We start from the raw sequence: 12,772 nt of genomic DNA on the forward strand, positions 1-12,772 counted from the left end.
CCATTTGTGTATCTTCGTTTGAGAACTGTCTATTCATGTCCTGAGTCTGTTTTTTGATGGGATTGTTCTTCTTTTGCAGATTTGAATTCCTTGTAGAGTCTGGATGTTAGTCCTTTGTCAGATGTATAGATGGTGAAGATTTTCTTCCACTCTGTGGGTTGTTTACTCTGCTGATTGTGTCCTTTGCTGTGCAGAAGCCTTTTATTTTAATTAAGTCCCATCTCTTTATGTTTGTTTTTGAGGCATGAGACTGTTGATAGAATCTACATCTTGCTTTGCTCAGATTGGCTTAAACCCTACATAGATTCTAATCCATCACCAAGTGTTGACATCTTCCATGGAAATTTGAGAAGGGTTAGTGATATAAGCCAGTGGTACCTGTTGCTTCTACTGGTATTGAGGCAGGAATTACTATTCATCATTACCTTCTTTTACTACCTATTCTAGATTTCCTTTATGCTGGGCCAGCATTTAAGCTGGTTTAAGTTGCTTGTGTCCTTTAGGCTTCCATCCTTCTGGGACTTGAGCCTTTAGTTGCCTTGCCTGTTTTGAGCCATGGTTGCTGTAATTTCCTGTTTGCCCTATTACCAAGCGTGGAAATACCCTGCATTCCAGATTGCTCCCTAATCCCATTGTGTACAACAGGTCCTAATAATCAGGGTCTCTTATCACTGCTAGTATATTTATTCCTTTCTTTGCCTGCTTGTTCATCAGTATGAGAAGCCCATAGTGACCAAGTGGTGGTTGTGGCTTTAGGCTCTGTGAACCCCTACTGTGGAAGCATTACCCTCAGGATCTCTAGTACAGCAGAGATTTTAAATTGTGGGGATAGGAAATCCACATGCTGTAAGTGCGTTACTGGGAGTGATGGTGAAGAGTTAATCTAACTTCTCTACACCTTGGTTTTAAGCCCGTGCATCTTAGGTAGTAGGGATATAATAGCCTAGCCATTGGTTCAGTGCATATGCTGCATCCCAAATGACCAGCAGAATGACTTCTTAATCGAGCTTTTAATTTAATGCACCACTTTATGATTTTGTTAGCCTCACAGTTTCTAGGTGATGTGGTATGTGGTGTAGGACCAGTGGATGCCATGGTCATGTGCTTAATGTTGTATCTTCTTGCCCATTAAACGAGTCCTTTGGTTTGAGGTGATGTTAAAGGGAATCCCAGATTGGCAAAGCAAACATTTTGAAGCCATTGAGGTACTGTAAATGTCCAGAGACACTCAGGGTTGGAAAGGCAAACTCATTTCTATAGTAAGTGTATATCCTACTTCCCCTGGAATGCAAAGGTTCCAGTTCCATCCTGCTACCTGCTCAGTTCTGTTCTGGTAAGTTGTTTCCTGCATTTTGCTGTGTTCCTAATTTTGCTAGATTTTCTTCTCTTATTAGTACTTTTAATTATATTTTTCAGAAATAAGCTGATGTTTTTGTTTTGTTTTTTTGAGATGGAGTTTTACTCTTGTTGCCCAGGCTGGAGTGCAGTGGCGCTACTATCTCGGCTCACCACAGCCTCCACCTCCTGGGTTCAGGCAATTCTCCTGCCTCAGCCTCCCAAGTAGCTGAGGTTACAGGCATATGCCACCACGCCCAGCTAATTTTGTATTTTTAGTAGAGACGGGGTTTCTCCATCTTGGTCAGGCTGGTCTTGAACTACTGACCTCAGGTGATCTGCCCGCTTCGGCCTCCCAAAGTGCCAGGATTATAGGCATGAGCTGCTGCGCCCGGCAAGCTGATTTTTTTGATAATGGGGATGTGCTGAACAGTTTTCACTTTAACATAGTCAACTATATGATTCCATTTGTATGGAATTCAAGAAAAGGCAAACTGATGACAGCCTATCAGTGCTTGCCAGTCTGGAGAGAAATGACTGTAAAGGGGCATAATATAACTTTTTTGGGTGATGCAAGTGTTTTAGATCTTGATTGTGGTGTGGGTTACACAACTGTATACATTTGTCAAAACTCATTAAACTGTACACTTAAAATTAGTTTTGTAGGTGAATTATATCTCAAAGCTGATTTTGAAGAAATAAGAGGAAATTAATGTACTTATCCTTTTCCATAATATCTTTTCCTTTGTGGTTTATGCTTTTTGATTCTTAAGTTTGAGAAACTCTTCTCTACTCTGGGTTTTTTTTTCCCTTATTTTCCAATTCATTAATTACTGCTATTTATTTCCCTTCTTGTCTCAAAATAAGATATGGTAAGACCTACAGAGACCAAAAAGACTGTCATGGAAGAAGAGTTTTGTACTCACTGTTACCTAGAAACAGGAGACAGGCATGTTATCGAAGGCCCCATGGGAAAGCACCAAGGTTGGTCAGGAAGCAGAAGGAGTAGAAAAGCGTAGGCCAGAGCTTATATTGTGGTTTCTGTGGAAAAGAATGGGCGACTGGGCGCGGTGGCTCATGCCTGTAATCCCAGCACTTTGGGAGGCCGAGGTGGGTGGATCACGAGGGCTAGATATCGAGACCATTCTGGCCAACATGCTGAAACCCCATCTCTACTAAAAATACAAAAATTAACTGGGTGTGATGGGGTGTGCCTGTAGTTCCAGCTACTGGGGAGGCTGAGGCAGGAGAATCGCTTGAACTCAGGAGAAGTGGAGGTTGCATTGAGCAGGGATTGTGCCATTGCCCTCCAGCCTGGCGACAGAGCGAGACTCCGTCTCAAAAAAAAAAAAAAAAAAAAAAAAAAGAGCAAGACAGGGTAGACAAACTTGAGTAAATTTGGATCATTTGAAAATTTTGGTGGGTTCTGGGTTATAGGTATGGTCCCTGGTTGGCCGGTACCTGGCCCTGGGGTATATTAGGGCAGAAGGAATACTAGCCTGGTGTGTGAGAGTTATTTAAAGAAGATGGTTGTGGTATAGACTCTAGATTGCTTAGTTGCATATCAGAGGTGTGTTCAGAGGCAAGTTGCTTGCTATCTCTAGGAATTAACCCTGGGAGGTACAGTCGCTCCCGGGTTTGTAGGACCCAAGATGTCAAAACATCATAAAATGTAGAGAAAATTTAAGAAGATTAACATACTTATGTTTTCTTTAGGTTTACTCTTTTTTTTTTTTTCCTAGTTTCTTGATTGAGTATATTAGTTAAGCATATTCAGTCTTATTGTTTTGTTTCAAGAGCATTAAGACTGTAATTTTAGCTGAGCTGCACATTTTGATGGCATGGTATATTGTCATTCAGTTCTGATTTTTATAGTTTATCATTTTAAATTTAGAAGTTCATTTCTAAGTTAACAAATATTTGAAAATGTTGATTTCAACATTATATCGTGGTTAGATATAATGTCTTAGATAAAAATTCCTTGAACATTTTTTTGTTTTTCATTGTGACTTTATTTTGAAAATGTTTCACATGTACTTGAAAATAATTATATTTTTATTTTTTTGTTTGGTGGAGGGTTCTTTATATAACTTAGATCAAATTTACTAACTTTGTGGATCAAATATTTTATCTACTTACTGGTGTTCAGACATTCTGATCTGTCTGTTTCTAATGTAAGTAAATTAGAGGCTCATGCAGTGATTGAAGATTAATTTTTTTCTTGGAACTTTCTTTTTGCCTTGTTTTGATAGCTGTGTATAAGGCTTTGGTATGTTTTTAGTTTATTTTATTATTTTATATATATATATCTCATGTCTCCATACCTTCTAATATTGCAATAAAATTGTTTTGTCTGATGTTAAAATTGCTATAACACCTTTTTTTAAAAATGGCCATACCACTTTTTTTAAAAAAAGGTTTGCCAGAATTTAGTTTTTTTCGTCTTTTCTTTGTTAATGTTTTAGTTCACTTTTATAAACAGCTTTAGTTGAATTTGTGTGTTGTTTTTATTTTCTATTACTTTTATTTTATTTTATTTATTTTTTGAGACCGACTCCCACTCTGTTGCCCAGGCTGGAGTACAGTGGCGCAGTCTCGACTCACTGCAACCTCTGCCTCCTGGGTTCAGGTGATTCTTGTGCCGCAGCCTCCCGAGTAGCTGGGATTACAGGCGCACACTCCCACACACCCCGTAAATTTTTGCATTTTTAGTAGAGATGGGGTTTTGCCATGTTGACCAGGCTGGTCTCTTAACTCCTGACCTCAGGTGATCCTCCCACCTTGGCCTCCCAAAGTGCTGGGATTACAGGCATGAGCCACTGTGCCCAGCCTGTATGTTATTTTTGTTATTTTCTGTTACAAATGAGTTAAATTCATTCACATCTATTTTGATTATGATATATCTAGATTTTTGTCATGTTGCTTTGTTTGCCATCCTTTTTCTTTGCTTCTCTTCTCCTTTCCTGTTGTTTTTTATTGATACATAATATTTTACATATTTATGAGGCACATGTGACATTTTGTTGCATAGGATGTGTAGTGATCAAGTCAGGGTATTTGGGATATCTATCACCTTGAGTATTTATAATTTCTATGTTTTGGCAACATTTAAAGTCCTCCTTTCTATCTACTTTGAAATACACAGTTTTGCTAACTGTAGTCACCCTACTCTGCTATAGAATATTAGAATTTTTATACTTTAACAATATGTTTGTGTACATTGACCAACCTCTCTTCATTACCTACCACCCATGCACCCTTCTCAGACTTTGGTGTCTGTCATTCTACTGTCTACCTCTATGAGATCAATCTTTTAAACCCACTGAATGAGTGAGAACATACTTGTCTTTCTAGTCCTGACTTATTTCACTTAACATAATGACCTCCAGGTCCATCCATGTTGCTGCAGATGACATGATTTCATTCTTTTTTAATGACCGAATAGTATTCCATTGTGTATATATGCTGCCTATATCCATTAATCTGTTTTTGTTTGTTTGTTTGTTTTTAAAGACAGGGTCTCACTCTGTCGCCCAGGCTGGAGTGCAGTGGTGCAATCATGGCTCACTGCAGTGGGTAGCTGGGACCACAAGCATACCCACCACACCTGGCTAATTAAAAAAAACATTTTTTTGTAGAAATGGGGGTTTCACTATGTTGCCCAAACTGGTCTCAAATTCCTGGGTTCAAGCAGTCCTCCTGCCTCGGCCTCCCAGAGTGCTAGGATTATAGACCTAGCACTGTACCTGGCCGTGTGTATCTGTTGATGAACACTTAGCTTAATTACATATATTTGCTATTGTGAATAGTGCTACAATAAACATGCAAGTGCACGTATCCCTTTGATACACTGATTTCCTTTGGATAACTACCCAGTAGTGGGATTGCTGGATCGTGTGGTAGTTCTGTTTTTAGTTCTTTGAGAAATTTTCATACTGTTTTCCAGAAAGTATGTACTAATTTACATTCTTACTAACACTGTGTAAGAGTTCCCTTTTTTCTATCCTTACCAGTGTCTTTTTTGTCTTTTGTTTTCTTTTTATTTATTATTTCGAGACAGAATCTCACTGTTACCCAGGCTGGAGTGCAGTGGTACGATCTCAGCTCACTGCAACCTCTGCCTCCCAGGTTCAAGTGATTCTCCTGTCTCAGCCTGCCAAGTAGCTGGGACTACAGGTGTGTGCCACCATGCCTGGCTAATTTGTATTTTTAGTAGAGATGGGATTTTGCCATGTGTTCGCCAGGCTGGTCTCAAACTGCTGACCTCAAGTGATCTGCCTGCCTTGGCCTCCCAGAGTGCTGAGATTACAGACGTGAGCCACCACACCTGGCCTTTTTTGTTATTTAAATAATAGCCACTTTAACTTGGGTGAAATGATATTTCATGTGGTTTTCATTTGCATTTCCCTAATGATTAGTGATGTTGAGCATTTTTTCATATACTTGTTTGCCATTTGTATGCCGTTTTTTTAAAAATATCTATTCATGTCCTTAGCCTACTTTTTTTTTTTTTTTTTTTTTTTTTTTTTTGAGACGGAGTCTCGCTCTGTCACCCAGGCTGGAGTGCAGTGGCCGGATCTCAGCTCACTGCAAGCTCCGCCTCCCGGGTTCACGCCATTCTCCTGCCTCAGCCTCCCGAGTAGCTGGGACTACAGGCGCCCGCCACCTCGCCCGGCTAGTTTTTTGTATTTTTTAGTAGAGACGGGGTTTCACCGTGTTAACCAGGATGGTCTCGATCTCCTGACCTCGTGATCCGCCCGTCTCGGCCTCCCAAAGTGCTGGGATTACAGGCTTGAGCCACTGCGCCTGGCCTAGCCTACTTTTAAATGGGATTATTGGTGGGGATTTTGTTTTTGTTGTTAGAGTTCCTTGTATATTCTAGATATTAGTCACTTGTTGAATAGTTTGCACATATTTTCTCCCATTCAGCAGATTGTCTCTTCACCCTTTTTTTTAGACAAATGTTCACTTTAATCACAATTCTAAATTAATTATTTTCACATTAACACAGATGTTCCCATAAACTGAGAAGAATTAAGTATTATACATTTTTAAATGGTTAATATGATTTGAAAATTTTTTATAAAAATTGATCAGAAGCTAGTAGAAATTCCCACCGTAAATATAAAATATTGGTTACAATTGTTTTTCACAGTAAACTGAGATCTAAGCTTCCTAAGAAGCTGTATTATCTAATATCATAATAGGGATGGCTAAATACTTGACAACTACTTTCTGAAGAACTGGCTTAACAAAAAGTTAATATTTGAAGAAACAGCTTTTCCCTTGTTTATAAGAAAAAGGCTAACATTCTGGCAGAGCTCTCATTTTATAGTGTGGACAATCAGAAGCAGGTGGATGTTGGTGGGGCGCAGTGGCTCATGCCTGTAATCCCAGCATTTTGGGAGGCCAAGGCGGGCAGATCACTTGAGGCCAGGAGTTCAAGACCAGCCTGGCCAACATGGTGAAACCCTGTCTCTACTAAAAATACAAAAATTAGCTGGGTGTGGTGGTGGTTGCCTGTAATCCCACCTATTCGGGAGGCTGAGGCATGAGAATCACTTGAACGTGGGAGGTGGAGGTTCCAGTGAGCCGAGATTGCACCAGCCTGGGTGATAGAGCAAGATTCCCTCTCAAAAAAAAAAAAGAAAAAAAAAAGAAAAAAGGTGGCTGCAATGGTATCAAGAAAAAAGCATTTCAAAACATTTCCACTTTTATTAAAGGTTTTGACAATGAAAGTATCATTAAATGTCTTTAAATTCTATTTGCTATAGAATAACCATCTAAATAGGAGACACATGCCATAATACACCAACCATTTTAGTATGTAAAATACTTCTGAACTCTTACTATAAAAAGATTTGGCTAAAATACAAAGCATCTTTGCAGTAAAACTGATAATGTAGCTTAAGTAGCTTATGAGATTTCAGAAATGTCTTATGAAAGAAATGAGAATGTTTCCCTGTGTGAGATAAAACTGAACGGTTAACGTTAAGGTGCTATAAACTAGACAAAGCTAGAAAGGCACATCATGTAACCAGAAAAGAACGGCTTGTGATGTGGACTTCCTCCATGTCAAACTGACAGGAAAATAGAATATGCTCTCCAGAAGGAAAGGCATGAGAAGATAATTCTTACAAACAAAGCTCTCATTGAGATATTGAAGAGCTTTACAGAGAACATAATCATAAAATGGCTAGAGATCATTTATAGGACATGGTAATGGAATCCTTTATATTACAATATCTGCCTCAGATATAAACACAAATCAAATACAAACACCCTTGTGAAGCTGTGCTGCTTTCAGCCACACATTTTGCAGGTACCACAGTCAGCGTCTAGTAGCATTTGGATGCAAAGGTTTAACTTGTGCTGATCTGGACAAGCCACAGCAGAGACTCTGATTTGGAGACTTCATGGACACTCCTGCCAGTGGGCTGCTGCTATTGCTGCTATTTCCAGATGCTGGTGGAACCATTTAGGTCTCTTGCTTTCAGCTGAAGGACTGCATATTTGTAATGGTTTCCTAGTAGCATCTGAAGAAAGATCAATCTCTTTTGGCGAGGACTGAGATTCTGATTTGACAGCAGCCGGAGCAGTCTACCAAAGTCACTAAAGGATTACATTTGGATTTAGATTTCTTCTCTTTCTTTTCTACTGGGGATTTACCTTCACTACTACTACTACTACTTTTTTCTTTGGTTAATTTCTTTAACTTTACTTTTTCTCATAGAGAAGTCTGCGTCATTATCCACACTCTCACCAAAATCAGAATCAACCTCAGAATCTTCACCAGTTGCCAAGTCTGGTTCAGTGTCATTAGCACTATCGCCATCACTGCCTTCCAGAAGAATTTTCCTCTGTTGTACCGCAGCTTTAGATGCTGCTTTTCTTTTCCCTTGAATGCCACCATCGTCTTTCTCGGTAATCTTATCCAAATCTAAATAATCACTGGCTACACTGCAATTAGAGATATGAGGAGACTTATTCTCTGTTTCTGTTCTACTATTGCCATGTTTTTCAACTCTTTTATCTTGAGACTTCTGCACATTAGTGGTGACTGTTGGAAGTTCCTTCACTGATAAAGCTAGTGCAAACTTCTAAGTCTCTCTGGTAGAGCTTGTCATCTAAAGCCATTCTTTTTGTTAGGGGTTTTCTCTTCTAGTGGGACTTCTTTCTGGAGATCATTCAAATTAGGTTTTGGTTTATCTTGTTTTAACTCCTTTGATGTTCTGGATTTCTTGTTTAAAGGTACAGTTGCAAAAACAAAATCATCACTGTCAGAGTTGTCAAACTGTGAGTAATTGATTGGTTTCTTACATCTCACAGGCTGCAGCATGGTCCCTTTCAAGGCTTGATATTTATACTTCCCAAGTTCTTGTTGGCTGTAGTGGTTGTTTCAGTTCCCACCCAAAACCAGACATTGGTGCTCTCCCTTCACTCTCGATTGTTTCCTTTGTTGTGCAGAAGCTTTTTGTTTGTTTATTTAATATAATCAGTTGGCTTTAAATATGTGGATTTATTTCTGAATTTTCTGTTTTATTCTATTAGTCTGCGTGTCTGTTTTATACCAGTACCATGCTGTTTTGGTTACTGTAACCTCGTAATGTGTTTTGAAGTCAGGTAGTTTTATTCTTTTTGCTCAAGATTGTTTTGGTTGTTTGGGCTTCTTTTTGGTTTCATATGAATTTTAAGATTGGTTTTTCTATTTCTGTGAAAAAAGACATTGGTGTTTTGATAGTAATTGCATTGAAAATGTAGATTGCTTATGGCAGTATGGTCATTTTAATGATGTTAATTCTTATCCTTGAGCATGGGATGTCTTTCCATTTGTTTGTGCCCTCTTATTTTATCCAGTGTTTTGTAGTTTTTATAGCTATTGTAAAGAGGGAATGCCTTCTTGATTTCTTTCTCAGCTAGTTTGGTTTATTGGTGGATAGAAACAGGTTTTGTATGTTGATTTTTTTTTTTTTTTAACATTCCCTACTTCACAGGTGGATGCATATTGATTTATGTGTGTTGATTTTGTATCCTGCAACTTTACTGAATTTATTTAGCAGAACTAAGAGCTTTTTGGTGGAGTCTAGGTTTTTCTAGATACAAGATCATATCAGCAGCAAAGAGGGACAGTTTGACTTCCTCTTTTCTAATTTGGATGCCTTTTCTTTTTTTTCCTCTTGCCTGATTGGTCTGGCTAGGACTTGCAGTACTGTGTTGAATAGGAGTGGTTAAAGTGGGCATCCAAGTCTTGTTCCAGTTCTTAGAGGAAAGGGTTTCAACTTTTCCCCATTCAGTATGATGTTAGCTGTGGGTTTGTCATATATGACCTTTGTTATGTTGAAGTATGTTTCTTTTATGCCTAGTTTGTTAAGAGTTTTTATCGTGAAGAGACACTGAATTTTATCATGTGCTTTTTCTGTGTCTGTTGAGCTGAACATATGGTTTTGTCCTGTATTCTGTTGATGTTATGAATCATATTTATTGATTTGTGTAACCATCCTTGCCTCTCTGGGATAAATCTCACTTCATTGTGGTGGTGTGTTTATTTTTTTTATTTTTTATTTTTATTTTTTAATGTTGTTGGATTCACTTTGCCAGTATTTTGAGAATTTTTATGTCTATGTTCATTAGGGATATTGGCCTGTAGTTTTCTGTATTTCTTTTTTTTTATATTTTATATTTTTTATTGCATCCTTGTCTTGTTTTGGTGTTAAGGTAATGTTGGCCTTGTAGAATGAGTTGGGGAGAATTGGTGTTAGTTCTTCTATGAGTGTTTGGTAGAATTTGGCAGTGAAGCCATCCAGTCCCAGACTTCTCTTTGTTGGGAGACTTATTACTGATTAAATATCTTTACTTATTATCGATCTGTTGAAGTTTTGTATTTCTTCCTGATTCAATCTTGGTAGATTGTGTATGTCTATGTCTAGGAATGTATCAATTTCCTCTCAGTTTTCCAGTATGTTAGTGTATCGTTGTTTGTAATAGTTTTTAATGATCTTTTGTATTTCTGTGGAATCAGTTGTAATGTCTCCGTTTTCATTTCTGATTTTATTTGGGTCCTCTCTTTTTATGTTGGTTAGTCTAGCAAGTGGTTTATTGATTTACCTTTTCAAAAAATCAGCTTTTTGTTGCTCCTTTGTGCTTTTTAAAAAAGTCGTTTCATTTAGTTCTGCTCTGATCTTTATTATTTCTTTCCTTCTACTAATTTGGGGTTTGGTTTGTTCTAGTTCCTTAAGGTGCATTGCTACATTGTTTCTTTAAAATCTTACTGCTTTTTTGATGTAGGCATTTGTTGCTATAAATTTCCCTCTTAGTACTGTTTTTGCTGTATCTCATAGATTTTTGGTATGTCGTATTAGATTTTCATTTGTTTCAATAATTTTTTGATTTCTTCCTTAATGTCTTCCTTGACCTAGTGGTCATTCAGAAGCATGTTGTTTAACTTCTATATATTATATAGTTTACAAAGTTCCTCTTACTCTTTTTTTATTTTTTTTTCCTGAGACAGAGTTTTGTTTAGTCACCCAGGCTGGAGTGCAATGACACTATCTCAGCTCACTGCAACCTCCGCCTCCTGTGTTCAAGCAATTCTTGTGCCTCAGCCTCCTAAGTAGCTGGGACTACAGGTGCATGCCACCATGCCTGGCTGATTTTTGTATTTTAGTAAAAATGGGGTTTCACCATGCTGCCCAGGCTGATCTTGAGCTCCTGAGCTCAGGCAATCCACCCACCTCGGCCTCCTAGAGTGCTAGAATTACAGGCATGAGCTCCCCCACTCGGCCTATTATTCTTGATTTCTAGTTTTATTCCATTCTTATCTGAGGAGATAATGGATACAATTTCAAGTTTTAAAAATTTGTTGACATGTTTTGTGTCCTAACATCTGTCCTGGAGAAGTTCCATATGCTGATGAAAAGAATGTATATTCTGTAGATGTTAGATGAAATGTTCTGTAAATGTCTGTTAGGTCTGTTTGGTCTAATACGCAGTTTAAATCCAGTGTGGCTTTCTTAATTTTTTATCTACATGATCCATTTAATGCTCACAGTGGGGTCCTGATGTCCCTAACTATTATCATAGTGGAATCTATCTCTTCTTGCAGATCTAATAATACTTGCTTTATATATCTGGGTGCTCCAGTGTTGGGTGCCTTATATGTTTGGAATTGTTATATCCTCCTCCTGAATTTTTCCCTCTACTGTTATATAATGACCTTCTTTGTCTCTTTTTACAGTTTTTGACTTAGTTTGTTTTGTTCGATACTCGCGTATAGCTACTTCTAGTCACTTTTGGTTTCTGTTTGCATGGAATATCTTTTTCCATCCCTTAATTTCAGCCTATATGTCTTTACAGGTGAGATGAGTTTCTTGTAGGTAGTATATAGTTGGGTCATGCTTTAAAAACATTTTAAAAAATCTATTCAATCAGTATCTATCTATCTATATTATTTATTTGAGATGGAGTTTTGCTCTTGTTGCCAGACTGGAGTACAATGGTGCGGTCTTGGCTCATTGCAACCTCTGTCTCCTGGGTTCAAGCGATTCTCCTGCCTTAGCCTCCTGAGTAGCTGGGATTACAGGCACCCACCCCTACGCCTGGCTAATTTTTGTATTTTTAGTGGAGATGGGGTTTCACCATGTTGACCAGCCTGGTCTTGAACCCCTGACCTTAGGTGATCCACCTGCCTTGGCCTCCCAAAGTGCTGGGATTATAGGTGTGAGCCATACCGCGCCCAGCCAAATTAGTCTATATCTTTTAAGTGGAAAGTTTGATCAGTTTACATTCAGAGTTATTGATATGTGAAGGCTTATTTCTGTCATTTTATTAATTGATTTATGGCTGTTTTGTATATCATCTGTTCCCTCTTTGTCTCTCATTAATTATTATTTTGGTTTGGTGGTTTTCTGTAGTTGTAAGTCTCTTCCTTGTTTGTGTTTGCTCTATCAGTGGTTTTTATATTTTTTTGTGTTTTCATGATGGTAGATAGTGTTCTTTTGCTTCTGGATGTAGGACTTTCTTAAGCATTTCTTTTAGGGCCAGTCTAGTGGTGATATATTCCCTCAGCTTTTGCTTGTTTGTGAAATACTTTATTTCTTATTCATTTAGGAAGGATAACTTTGCTGGGTATAGTATCCTTGACTGACAGTTTCTTTTATTCAGCCCTTTAAAAAAAAACTATTTATTTTTTTAGATGGAGTCTTGCTCTGCCACCCAGACTGGAGTGTAGTGGTGCAATCTCAGCTCACTGCAGCCTCTGCCTCCAGGGTTCAAGTGATTCTCCTGCTTTGGCTTCCTGAATAGCTGGGATAACAGGCATGTATCACTGTGCCCAGCTACTTTTTGTATTTTTAGTAGAGATAGGGTTTCACCATGTTGGCCAGGCTGGTCTCGAACTCCTGGCCTCAAATGATCCACTTGCCTCAGTCTCCCAAAGTGC

General features: G+C 38.3%; 1 protein-coding gene and 1 pseudogene across 8 annotated transcripts in view; one reads left to right on the plus strand and one right to left on the minus strand.

The window, feature by feature from the left end:
• The window catches only part of LOC105469922 (NCK adaptor protein 1), a 94,951-nt gene that overhangs the window by 33,144 nt on the left and 49,035 nt on the right, over positions 1 to 12,772 (plus strand). The gene's annotated exons all lie outside the window — the stretch shown is intronic.
• LOC105469924 (RAD51-associated protein 1 pseudogene) lies at positions 7,667 to 8,674 on the minus strand (annotated as a pseudogene).

The sequence above is a fragment of the Macaca nemestrina genome, chromosome 2, assembly GCF_043159975.1.
Source record: "Macaca nemestrina isolate mMacNem1 chromosome 2, mMacNem.hap1, whole genome shotgun sequence".
NCBI classification, from domain to species: domain Eukaryota; kingdom Metazoa; phylum Chordata; class Mammalia; order Primates; family Cercopithecidae; genus Macaca; species Macaca nemestrina.